The sequence below is a fragment of the Macaca fascicularis genome, chromosome 7, assembly GCF_037993035.2.
Source record: "Macaca fascicularis isolate 582-1 chromosome 7, T2T-MFA8v1.1".
NCBI lineage: Eukaryota > Metazoa > Chordata > Mammalia > Primates > Cercopithecidae > Macaca > Macaca fascicularis.
The window spans coordinates 73,683,632-73,697,024 of NC_088381.1; positions in this window are offsets into that span (position 1 = coordinate 73,683,632).

Here is a 13,393-nt window from a genome sequence, read left to right on the forward strand (position 1 = left end):
ATGGGAGAGGGGAGAGGCCTGGGCCTGGCTGGAGGCGCATCAAAGCCCTCTTTTGTGTGCGGCTGCTCTGGAGTTCCTGCTCAGCCATGTGGAAGCCCGGTCGTGGGGCTGGGATCTGGGCCAGTCCCATTCCCTCTTTTCCCTGCCCTCTTTCTCCTCAAGATCCCAGGGTGGGGTTGCTGAGAGAGCACCCCTCCTCCCCCCGCCCCAGGGTAACAAGAGGTGAAGGGAAATTGTACATGTGATTACATCTACAGTGGAAGCTCCAGCAAATCCAGGCCTATTGCCCACCCCTCTCCCAGTCAGCAGGACCTGGCATGGTAGTTTTCACCTCTGCAGTGAGTGGGATCAGTTGGGAAATGTGGCTGGTTAAGGCCAAGCAGGGAGAGGATAAGACAGGCCGAGCCTCCTTCTGGGCAGTGTGGTGCAGCGAATGGCATGCCTCGGAACCAGACTGCCCACTTATAAAGCCTCGCTGGAGCATCTTCTGGCCATAAGACGTGACTTCAAAACTCAGTGGCTCAGTCTCCTCCTCTAAGAAGTGGAGAAAACTAGAGGACCAGGCTCATGACTTTAGTGTGGATGAAATGGCAGTAAAGTGCTTATTTCAGGGGTTTAGCTGCCTGACACTTAATAAGTCCTCTGGAAAGGTCAGTTACTCCGAATACAGAATCAATAGGCACCTAACTGGAGGTAACGTATTATTCAACCCTTTATACAGGAAGAAACCCCTCTGCAGCCTCTCAACGGGTACCTGCCCAGCCTCTGTTTCGCTATTCCACTGGATGAGGAGGAGGTGATTCCTGTAGAACATTTTTCCATCTAGGATTCCAAGGGCAGGAAGCTCCCTGTTTCCATTACTGAGGACTCTCCTTGTTTAAAAACTCAGTGTTGGTTTGAGCCCCAAGCAGCTTCCTGTAATAACCACCCTTGGTCCTAATTTTGCCTCCTAGAGGTGCCCAGGACAAGGTCAAACTCCCCTGCACAGGTCACTCTCCAGAATTCAACCCCAGAAGTCCTTTTTTATTTTCCCTGGACATAGTTCTTGCTTTTCCACCCATTCCTACTTTGACAGGTTTGGGATTTCTTCACACCTCCCCATTTCCTGCCGAGCCCTTCCTCCAAAGCAGGCTACAATGCCTGGTGCTTAGATCTTGGGGTACACTTCAGTCACCTTGAGCTCTTTGTTTCCAACAGCTCTTTCCCTGGGCTCCTACTCTGGCTGCTCTCTGGGTCTTGGGCTGTTTCTGTCCCAAGTCCTCTGTGGAGCTGGGGATCCTTCATTTATGTCATTCTTCTTCCTGGTGGTCTAGTCCTGTGCTGTCTTATACAGTAGCCACTAGCCACATGTAGCTTTTCATCATTTGCAATGGGGTAATGCTAGAGATTGGGTCTCACTATAAAAAAATTTTTTTTAATGGGGTAATACGACCCAAGAACTAAATTTTTGGTGGGGGCTGGCAGGGGACAGAGTCTCACTACGTTGCCCAGGCTGGAGTGCAGTGGTGCGATCTCAGCTTATTGCAACCTCTGCCTCCCAGGTACAAGTGATTCTTGTGCCTCAGCCTCCCAAGGAGCTGGGATTACAGGCGCGCACCACCACGTCCGGCTAATTTTTGTATTTTTAGTAGAGATGGGGTTTCACATGTTGGCCAGGCTGGTCTCAAACTCCTGAGTTCAAGTGATTATACCGACTTGGCCTCCCAAAGTGCTGGGATTACAGGCGTGAGTCATTGTGCCCAGTCTCACATTTTTAAATTTATTTGATTTTAATTAACTTAAATGTAAATTTAAAAACTAATACTGGATTCAGTTTTTTGAAAACTTGTAAGTAGGTTTAGAACAACTTAGATGTGTGATCCTATTTTTTTCAACTGTAAATTTTGTGATGAAGTATTTCTCATAAGAATTTAGATTCCCAAGTGAGATGTGCTATAAAGTACCTAAAGACTTAGTACAAACAAAATAATGTAAAATATCTCATTAACACTTCTTTTTTTTTTTTTTGAGACGGAGTCTCGCTCTGTAGCCCGGGCTGGAGTGCAGTGGCCGGATCTCAGCTCACGGCAAGCTCCGCCTCCCGGGTTTACGCCATTCTCCTGCCTCAGCCTCCCGAGTAGCTGGGACTACAGGCGCCCGCCACCGCACCCGGCTAGTTTTTTGTATTTTTTAGTAGAGACGGGGTTTCACGGTGTTCGCCAGGATGGTCTCGATCTCCTGACCTCGTGATCCGCCCGTCTCGGCCTCCCAAAGTGCTGGGATTACAGGCTTGAGCCACCGCGCCCGGCAACACTTCTTATAAGGCTTAATGTTCTGAAATTATCATGATCATGTTTGTGATATATTGGGTTAAAAATATATTAGAGTTTGTAATCCCAGCACTTTGGGAGGCCAAGGCGGGAGGATCCCTTGAGGTCAGGAGTTTGAGACCAGCCTGGCCAACATGGTGAAACCTAGTCCTTGCAAAAAAAGCAAAAATTAGCTGGGCATGGTGGCAGGCACCTGTAATCCCATCTATTCGGGAGGCTGAGGTAGGAGGATCACTTGAACCTCGGAGGTAAAGGTTGCAGTGAGCTGAGATCACACAACTACACTCCAGTCTGGGTGATGGAGTGAGACTCCCTCTGAAAAAAAAAAAAAAAAAGATACCCATACACACACAGGAGCTAATTTTGTCTGTTTCTTTTTTTTGAGACTGGGTTTTGTTCTCTCACCCTGGCTAGAGTGCAGTGGCATGATTATGGCTCACTGCAACCTCGATCTCCCTAGCTCAAGCCATCTTCCTACCTCAACCTCCTAAGTAGCTGAAACCACAGGAGTGCACCACTACATTTGACTAAATTTTTTTTTTTTTTTTTTGGGGGGGACAGAATCTCACTCTGTCACCCAGGCAGGAGTGCAGTGGCGCAATCTCAGCTCACTGCAACCTCTGCCTCCCGGGTTCAAGCAATCCTTCTGTCTCAGCCTCCTGAGTAGCTGGGATTATAGGTGCCCACCACCACACCCAGCTATTTTTTTTTTTGTATTTTTAGTAAAGATAGGGTTTCACCATGTTGGCTGGGCTGGTTTCGAACTCCTGACCTCAGGTGATCCACCTGCCTCAGCCTCCCAAAGTGCTGGGATTACAGACAGGAGCCACCATGCCCGGCCATTTTGTTTGTTTGTTTGTTTTTTGTAAAGACAAGGTCTTACTCCGTTGCCCAGGCTGGTCTCAAACTTCTGGACTCAAGCGATCATCCCACCTTGGCCTCCCAAATTACTGGGATTACAGATGTGAGCCACCGCGCCTAGTCCTGTTTCTTTTTTTTAGGGGTAGGCTCTCTCTCTGTCGCCCAGCCTGGAGTACACTGGTATGATCATAGGTCACTGCAACCTCCAACTCCCAACTACTCAATTCAGGCAATTCTCCTGCCTCAGCCCCTTGAGTAGCTAGGACTATAAGCAAGTGCTAACCTGCCCAACTAATTGGTTTTTTTTTTGTTTTTTTTTTTTGTTTTTTTTTTGAGATGGAGTCTTGCTCTGTCACCCAGGCTGGAGTGCAGTGATGTGATCTCAGCTCACTGCAGCCTCCACCTCCTGGGTTCAAGCAATTCTCCTGCCTCAGCCTCTCAAGTAGCTGGGACTACAGGTGGGCACCACCATGCCTGGCTAATTTTTGTATATATTTTTGGTAGAGACAGGGTTATACCATGTTGGCCAGGCTGGTCTCGAACTCCTGACCTCAAGTGAGCCGCCCGTCTCAGCCTCCCAAAGTGCTGGGATTACAGGCATGAGCCACCACGCCCAGCCTCAACTAATTTTTAAAATTATTTTTTTGTAGAAATGGGGTCTCACTATATTGCCCAACTCAAACTCTTGGTCTCAAGCTGTCCTCCTACCTTGGCTTCCCAAAGTGTTGGGATTACAGGCCTGAGCCAAGGCACCTGGCCCACCTGTTTGTTTTTACTTTTTTTTGATGTGATATTAGAAAATTTAGAATAACATCTATTTCTCATGGAGTGTGCTGGTCTAAACCTTGCTACTACTCAGTGTGGTCTAGAAACCAGCAGCACTGGCATTACCTGGGAGCCTGTGGGAAATGGAGAGTCTCATGCCCTTCCCCAGAGAGGCCAAGTCAGAGCCTGGATTGGATTAGGGCCCACCCTAATGACCTCATTTTAACTTAATTACTTAAAATTACTTATGTTTTAGCCAGAATGGTGGCACAGCTCTGTAGTCTCAGCTAATGGGGAGGGTGAGGAAGGAGGATTTCTTGACTCCAGGAATTCAAGGCTGTAGTAAGCTATGATTGTACCTGTGAACAGCCACTACACTCCAGCCTGGGCAACACAGTGAGACCCCGACCCCAAAAAAATTTAAATAAAAAATAATTTTAACGGAGTTCACCAGGTATAATAATTCCTGTGCATATAAAAGTTTGAAAAGCACTGCCCTAGAGAATGTCTGCCCTTCTGCTGTTCCTGGCTGTGCCCAACACAGTGGCTTGCCTGACCTGTCACTTCCACCAGCTGGGAGGTTTGGTGGGGAGTCAGACTGATGACTGCTCTCACCCACCATCCTCTTCCTCTCTGGGACAGGCAAGTGGAGGCTGGGATGTGAGTGAAGGCAGGGAGGGAGGGTGTCCTGTCCTGATTCTAGGTCTGGCCCTGCCCAGTACGAGCCACTGACCCTCTTAGGCCTCAGTTGTTTCACCTGTAAGATGCCACATGGGCCAAACTGCATCCGTCCACTCCCCACCCACCCAATCCATATGTGGAAGCCATAACCCCCAGGGCTTCCGAATGTGACTGTTATTTACAGATTGTGCTTTTAAAGAGGCAATTAAGTTAAAATGAGGTCATTAGTGTGAGCCCTAATTCAATATGGTTGGTATCCTTATAAGAAGAGGAAATTTGGACACAGACAGTTACAGTGGGAAGACCATGGGAAGACACAGGGAGAGAACGCCACCTACAAAGAAAGGAGATAGGTCGCAGAGGAAACTGATTCTGCCAACTCCTTGATCTCAGACTTCCAGCTTCTAGAACTGTGAGAAAATGAATTTCTGTTGTTTAAGCCACCAGGTCTATGGTACTTTGTGATGGCAGCCATAGCAAACGAATATAGATGGGATGATGGTTTTTTTCCCAGGTACTTCACAGAGTGCAAGTCTCCTTGGAGATTATGAGAATGAGAGCCCAGGCCGCCCTGTGGGAAGGAACCATGAGGGCTCAGAAGAGGCTCTGTCAATGCTGGGTGATAGACTCCGTCACAAAGAACATTCCTGTGTACCAGGTTTTGAGTTAATGGCCCAGCCCTGACAGGAGTGGGCTGCACAGAGCTTTTTGGGATACTAGCAGGCTATGAGGTCATTCTGGGGGAGCAGAGCTTTCTGCAGCATTATCTTCTGCTCACAGCCCTTCTAGTGCCTCTAATCTTCCCTCCTCACTTCCCAATCAGTTTAACTCATTGGCCCAGACACCTGTGCTGGCAACACTGGCAGACAACCGTGGGCTCCCTGGCCTGCTGCCCTCTGCCTGGCTGAAGGCAGGGATGGCTCACATTTGTGGTGCCCCCTTTCTGTACCATGGCCTGTGCCCTACCAGGCTTATCTCAGCCAATCCTTCCAGATGTGAGAGAGTATAATCCCCTTTTTCACAGACTAGGATACTGAGAGTCCAGGAGGTGAGGGGTCTTCCCAAAGCCACATAGCTGGTTAGAAATAGAGTCTTAGCCATTCTAAAGCCCTCTCAGCATTCAACACACAAGGTTATCCCTCCTCAAGAAGCGAGATCAACACTGGAGTGTCTGCCCAGGGACTTCACCCCTGCCCCCTGGCTCCTGGGGAAAGTGACATCACCTGACCCTCCCTGGGAGCAGTTTCAGTGGGCAAGAGTTTGGTCAATGCAATCCCTACTTTGGTCAGTAATAATTATCCTGGGATAGGGAGGACCTTATGGAATCCTAGGCCTTAACCTTTCCTTTGAGAAGTGGGAAAACCCAAGTCCAGGAACATTCTGCATTTTCCTTAAAATTAAACAGTGGTAATGAGAGCGAGCAAGCAGAGTCTCTGACCCCTGAGGCTGGCAGCCTCTTCATGTTCTAAAAAGTTCCCTCCCTCTAGGAGGCACCGCTCATTCCACAGAGGCCTGCCCGTGTCAGGGGAAGAGTGGGAGGTGCTGGGAATGAGCAAGGAGGAGCTGAACAATACAGTTTATCAGGATGCTTGTTCTGAGAGGATTTCAGAATTAAGGTGATTCCACGATCTGAGGAAAAATAAGCTTGCAAACACACACAAGTAATAAGAAAGTGAAGATGGATCCATGGCTAATGTGAGGGATGGATAGATGGATAGATGTGATGAAGCAAGTAGAATAAAATATTTATGATAGAATCTAAGTACTGGGTTTCTGGGATGTTAAATGTAAAAATCAAGAAGGCTTCTTCTTCTTCTTCTTCTTTTTGAGACAGAGTCTCGCTCTTTCATCCAGCCTGGAGTGCAGTGGTGCGATCTTGGCTCACTGCAACCTCTGCCTCCCGGGTTCAAGCGATTCTCCTGCCTCAGCCTCCCAAGTAGCTGGGATCACAGACACCCACCACCATGCCCGGCTAATTTTTGTATTTTTAGTAGAGATGGGGTTTTACCATGTTGGCCAGGCTGCTCTTGAACTCCTGACCTCAGGTGATCCACCCACCTTGACCTCCCAAAGTGCTGGGATTACAGGTGTGAGCCACCATGCCCAGCCTCAAGAAGCCTTCTTCCTCTTATTTCACCATTCTTTCCCTTCCTCTCTTACCTTCCCTTTCCCATATTCTTTCAACCAACATATATTGAGTAGCTATTATATATTAGGCACTGTGCATCCAGAGATAAACAAAATACTGTCTCTGCCTTAGGCAGCTCACAGCTTAGAAGGGGAGAGGCCTGCACAAAATAATTATAAAATAGGGCAAGTTCTACGACAAGACAAAGGTTCTGAAATGATCTATGTGGTAGTGCCAAAAAAATGCTCCACGAAAATGGGGCGTTGTTCTTTGGTTAATTAAGTTTGAGAAATGTTACAAATTATATTGGAAGTTATTAATGAAAGTAAGCAATGCAAAGGCTCTGAGAAGTCCTGCAGCAAAGAAATCTAGAAAACCAGTTTAGGCTGGGTACAATGGCTCACACCTTTAATCCAGCACTTTGTGGGGCTGAGATGGGAGGATTGACAGCCTAAGAGTTTCAGACCAGCCTGGTCAACATAGTCCATGTCTCTAAAAAAAATAAAATAAATAACTCGGTGTCATGGCTTGCATCTGTGGTCCCAGCTACTTAGGAGGCCGAGGCAGAAGGATTGCTTGAGCCCAGGAGGTCAAGGCTGAGGTGAACTATCATCTTGCCACTGCACTATAGCCTGGCTGAAAAAGTGAGACCCTCTCTCAAGAACGCAAACAAAAAACCAGTTTAACTCAGCATGTCCCAAATGTATGAGTCAGTGTGACCCTTTCATGAACAACCTTGGAACAATTGTTTCTCTGAATATGCTTGGGAATCACTGTGATAGCTGTGGTCTGTGGAAAGAATCTAGGAAGAGCTTGGAGGGAGAAGACAGCTCTGCTGGGGGGAATTAAGAAGGACTTCCTAAAGAAAGTGATTTTCAAACTAAGAAAAGACCAAGAGATTCACCAGGGAGACGATGTGGGGAAATGGAGTAGGTATCCCTGAAAAGGACTACCAGACAGTAAACAGCACATTTAAAAAATACGGAAAAGTAGGAGTTTGGCTTGTTTGGAGAATTGCAACTATGTAGTATAGTTGGAGCCTAGGGTTTGGGTAGGAGATGAGTGAAAAGATGAAGGCAGTGGCCAGGTCCTTTGGGCCCTAAGATGCTATATTCCACAATTCAAAGAATTCTGTTTCAATGTAAATATAAAATAATATTTGTTGAGCACCTACTATGTACCAGGCCCTGTGCCAGGTACTGGGGAGCTGTTGCTTTATAAGACAGGGCGTCTTATAATGGAGTGCCAAGTGCTATAGGGGGTCAAGATGGGATTAAACATGTCCACAGGATTTAAAAAAAAGAAGGCAGCCGGGCGCGGTGGCTCATGCCTGGAATCCCAGCACTTTGGGAGGCCAAGGCTGGCGGATCACCTGAGGTCAGGAGTGTGAGATCAGCCTGGTCAACATGGTGAAACCCCATCTCTACTAAAAATACAAAAATTAGCAGGGCTTGAGATGGGAGGATTGATAGCCTAAGAGTTTCAGACCAGCCTGGTCAACATAGTGAGACCCTGTCTCTAAAAAAATAAAATAAATAACTTGATATCGTGGCTTGCACCTGTGGTCCCAGCTACTTAGGAGGCCGAGGCAGAAGGATTGCTTGAACCCAGGAGGTCACAGAAGGGAGGGCCAAGTGTTACCGCCAAGGGTGCCTGTAATCCCAGCTACTCGAGAGGCTGAGGCAGGAGAATTGCTTGAACCTGGGAGGCGGAGTTTGCAGTGAGCCGAGACCGCACCACTGCACTCCAGCCTGGGTGACAGAGCGAGACTACATCTAAAACAAACAAACAAACAAAAAACCAAGAAGGCTGCCATGATCTTGGCCACAGCTGTTTTGGTGAATTACCAGAGGAAAGAAAACAGCAGAAGAATGAATAGGAGATACAGAAACACAGAGAAAGACAACAGATGACTACTTCGAGAAATCTGGCTGAAAGCAGGTGAGAAAGAGGGCAGTAATTGTAAGGCAAGGGGAGCTCAAGGGGAGCTTTGTTTAGATGGATGGGGGAGACTTTTCCATCTCCTCCTTTATTCTCCACAGATGATCTCACTACTTCAGGGGGGAAAAAATAGGTGCCCTCAGATGGGAACTTGGTTTTAACTCCTCACCACCAAAAGAGATGTGTTTATGAAAGGGCAGCTGTAGACAGTTAGAGGTTAAAGACCAAGGTCTGAGAGGGGTAAGTGGTAGTAAGGTCCTCGCTGAGAAGGTGGAAGCCTTCAGCACCTGTCTCTGTCCCTCTAGCAGAGGGACCAGAATCGGCCGGGAAGGTGGAACACCCTCCACTGCTACAGGGAGCTGGAGGAAAGAACTGGTGCTGAGGACACTGAGTTTAAAGACTTGATGGTGGGGAGTTAATACAAATATCCATCCGACGGCACTTATTTTTTTCTCTCTTTCTTGGGGGTGTGGGGGCAGGTCAAGTACAACTTCATGAAGAAAGGAAGGATAAACTTACTGGGGAAGATTATCTGACAGTGCTGAAGGCCCACTTGAGACTGGGGCACCCACTTACATGTTACTTCTCTAGCACAATCCAGCAGCTGAAGTATAGCTCCAACAAGAGAATACAGATGGCTTCATACAGGGTTAGGGTTTGCTGAGTGAATGGGATGGAAGGAAAGGCAAAAGGGGGCAAATGGTGGGAACAGTCGCTTATGCCTGTAATCCCAGCAATATTGGAGGTTGAGGCAATAGGATTGCTTGAGTCCAGGCATTTGAGACCAGCCTGGGTAGCATAGCAAGACCCCTTCCTTACAAAAAAAATAAAATTAGCTGGGTGTGGTGGTGCGTGCCTATAGTCCCAGCTACTCAGGGGGCTGAAGTGGAAGGATTGTTTAAGCCTGGGAGGCTGAGGCTGCAGTGAGTCATGATTACCCCACTGCACTCAGTCTGGGCAACAGTGAGACCATCTCAAAACAAATAAATGAATAGGCTGGGCATGGTGGCCCACGCCTGTAATCCCAGCACTTTGGGGGGGTCGAGGCAGGTGGATCATAAGGTCAGGAGTTTGGGACCAGTCTGGCCAACATGGTGAAACCCCATCTCTACTAAAAATACAAAAATTTGCCAAGCATGGTGGTGTAATCCCAGCTACTTGAGAGGCTGAAGCAGGTGAATTGCTCCAACCAGGGAGGCGGAGATTGCAGTGAGCAGAGATTGTGCCACTGCACTCCAGCCTGGGTGACAGAGTGAGACTCCATCTCAAAACAAAATAAAAAACAAACAAAAACAGCTGGGCGCAGTGGCTCATGCCTGTATTCCCAGCACTTTGGGAGGCTGAGGTGGGCAAATCATGAGGTCAGGAGATTGAGACCATCCTGGCTAACACAGTGAAACCCCGTCTCTACTAAAAATACAAAAAATAGCCGGGCGTGGTGGCACGCGCCTGTAGTTCTAGCTACTCAGGGGGCTGAGGCAGGAGAATCGCTTGAACCTGGGAGGCGGAGGTTGCAGTGAGCCGAGATCATGCCACTGCACTCCAGCCTCGGTGACAGAGCGAGACTGTTTAAAAAACAAAAACAAACAAACAAAAAAACCCATATTAAATACATGAATAAATACATAAATAAATAAATATTGCATACATGGTTTATTTAACCTTGCAATTGAAGATGAGGAGTCAGAGGCAGTGAAGATTAGAGACTAGGTAGGTGGGAATAATTGAGCAGGCTAATTGGATGGTTGAGAGGTTGCTATCTGAGTAGTGATTTGGGAGGTGGCTTGGGGTATGACCAGGAGGGTGAGTGGCTGAGGTGATGTGGAAGAGAAAGTCATGGAGGTGGAGAGGGGAGTGGCCAAGAGGCCATAGGATGAGGATGATCTAGGATGACAGCAGAAGAGGGGCGAAGTAGAAGGAGAACAGGTATCTACCTCTCCACAGAAAAGGGCTGAGATAGCACTTCAAGGCCCAGTTTGCTGATTATTTATAGACCAGAGAGGTCCACTAGATTTGCAACTGGGCCAGTATTTTTTTAACTTTTTATTTTGACATAACTTCAGCTTTACAGAAAAGCTGCAAGAATGGTACACAGAATTCCCACATGCCTTTCACCTAGATGTTAACACTTCACGTTTACTCTTTCATTCTCCATGTCCAAGCATATTTTTTTCTTTTTTTTTTTTTTTTTTGAGACGGAGTCTTGCTGTGTCACCCAGGCTGGAGTGCAATGGCCAGATCTTGGCTCACTGCAAGCTCCGCCTCCCGGGTTCACGCCATTCTCCTGCCTCAGCCTCCCGAGTAGCTGGGACTACAGGCACCCGCCACCTCGCCCGGCTAGTTTTTTTTTTTTTGTATTTTTTAGTAGAGACGGGGTTTCACCGTGTTAGCCAGGATGGTCTCGATCTCCTGACCTCGTGATCCGCCCGTCTCGGCCTCCCAAAGTGCTGGGATTACAGGCTTGAGCCACCGCGCCCGGCCAACATATTTTTTTCTAAACTATTTTAGCGTTAAGTTGCAGACATGATGCCCTTCTACTCCTAAATACTTCAGTGTGGACTTCCTAAAAACAGGGACATTCTCTTTGCTTTGGTCTGAATGCTTGTGTTCCCCTAAATTCATACACTGAAATCCCAAGCCCCAAAGAGATAGTATTAGGAGGCGGTGGTTTGGGATTAGTGTCTTTATAATAGAGCACCTGAAAGCTGCCTCGCGCCTTCCACCTTGCAAGGACACAGCAAAAAGTTGCCGTCTATGAGAAAACGGCCTTCACCAGATACCAACACTGCTGGTGTCTTGATTTTGAACTTCCCAGCTTCCAGAACTGTGAGAAATAAATTTTTGTTGTTTAGATGCCACCCAGTCCATAGTAGTTAGTTATTGCAGCCTGAATGGACTAAGATTTTCTTAATTAATCACGGTACAATTATCAAAATCAGGAATTGAACATAGACACCATTGGATAATCTATATGATTTAATCAAATATTGCCAATTGTAAGGGGCCAGTTTTTATGGATTACTTTCCACTCTGCTTCCTCCCTGCTGGCAAAGGTCCACAGACCCCTGTTGGAACTTTTTGCGGGGGTTCCCCAGGCAGAAGACTTGCAGCTTTTGTGCAGCATAAATCTGCTGCAGCACTACTGGCTGTGGTGGGGGACAGACATTGTACGGGGTGAGGGAGTGGCCTGAGCCGGAAATGCCCCAGGTTGGAACGGGTCCCGGGACAGGCCCCTCATGGCATTTCCCAAAACTGGGTTCTAATCTTTATCAAACTTAGAGTGACATTGATTAGCCCAATGTTTTCCTTTTTTACACTTCGGGCATAGACCTGGTTCATATTGATTAATAGCTTGTTTAAATTCTTTGAGTAATTTAAAAGGAAAATGCTCAAATGTAGCTATAACATTTCCCTGTCGATCCAGGGGGTGTATCCTAACGTGGAACTGCCAAGCCTCTGTATCACCCTTCCGTCTAGCTTGCTGAATTCCTGCCTGAATAGAACTGAGAGCGGTTGCTCAAGGAGCTGCTTGAACAGTCACTGGGCAACTATTTTTTGCCCAGTGTCCTCCAGAAAAGAAAGTTCTGGAGGGTCAGGCCACTCTTTTTCTTCAAAATAATGAGGGGTTACAGAAGGGTAGGGATAAACCTCTTCCTCCTTTGCCACTTTAGCTTTAGCTGGCAAACAAACCTGCTCTGTTTCCTCTTGTTAGTTTGTTATACTTTCCGTCTTCCTCATCATTAGTGTGAAAAGGTTCCAAGGTGGAACAAACCAGAGCCCACACCTTTCCCATTGTTACCCTGATGCTTCTGAGCTCCCCTTCTTACTCACCACAGGGATTGCTTAAGAGTACTAAGTGTCCTCCAGCTTAGTTCCATGTTCTCCAACCGTCGCTCTAGCGATCCTTCAACCCCAGTTCAAGCCCCACATATGGACACCACTTACCGAGACCAGCTGGGTCATGGAGACCCTAACCCAGCGGCACTAAAGAATTAAAGACACACACACAGAGAAATACAGAGTGCGGAGTGGGAAATCAGGGGGCTGACAGCCTTCAGAGCTGACAGCCCTGAACAGAGTTTGACCCATATATTTATTGACAGCAAGCCAGTGATAAGCACTGTTTCTATAGATTATAGATTAACTAGAAGTATTGCTTATGGGAAACAAAGGGATGCGCCGAAACAAAGGGATGGGCTCTGGCTAGTTATCTGCAGCAGGAACATGTCCTTATGGCACAGATCACTCATGCCATTGTTTGTGGTTTAGGAACGCCTTTAAGCGGTTTTCTACCCTGGGTGGGCCAGGTGTTCTTGCCTTCATTCGGGTAAACCCACAACCTTCAGCGTGGGCATCATGGCCATCACGAGCATGTCACAGTGCTGCAGAGATTTTATTTATGGCCAGTTTTGGGGCCAGTTTATGGCCAGATTTGGGGGCCTGTTCCCAACACGTCTCAAAACAAAACAATACAAAAGACAAAACAAAACAACCTTATGAAGCACTATCTTATGCCAGGCACTTTTCTACAAATTGGTGATATAAATAGTGAGCAGTTAAACCTCTGCCTCAAACTCTACCAAACTGGAATTTCTTCCCTGTGGAGTAAACCAGTTCTCCTTAACAACCTGTGAGCTATCCAGGTGGTATTGTGTTTGTTTCTTTTACCATCTTAATGGTTTTTAAGTGTATAGTTCAGTAGTGTCAA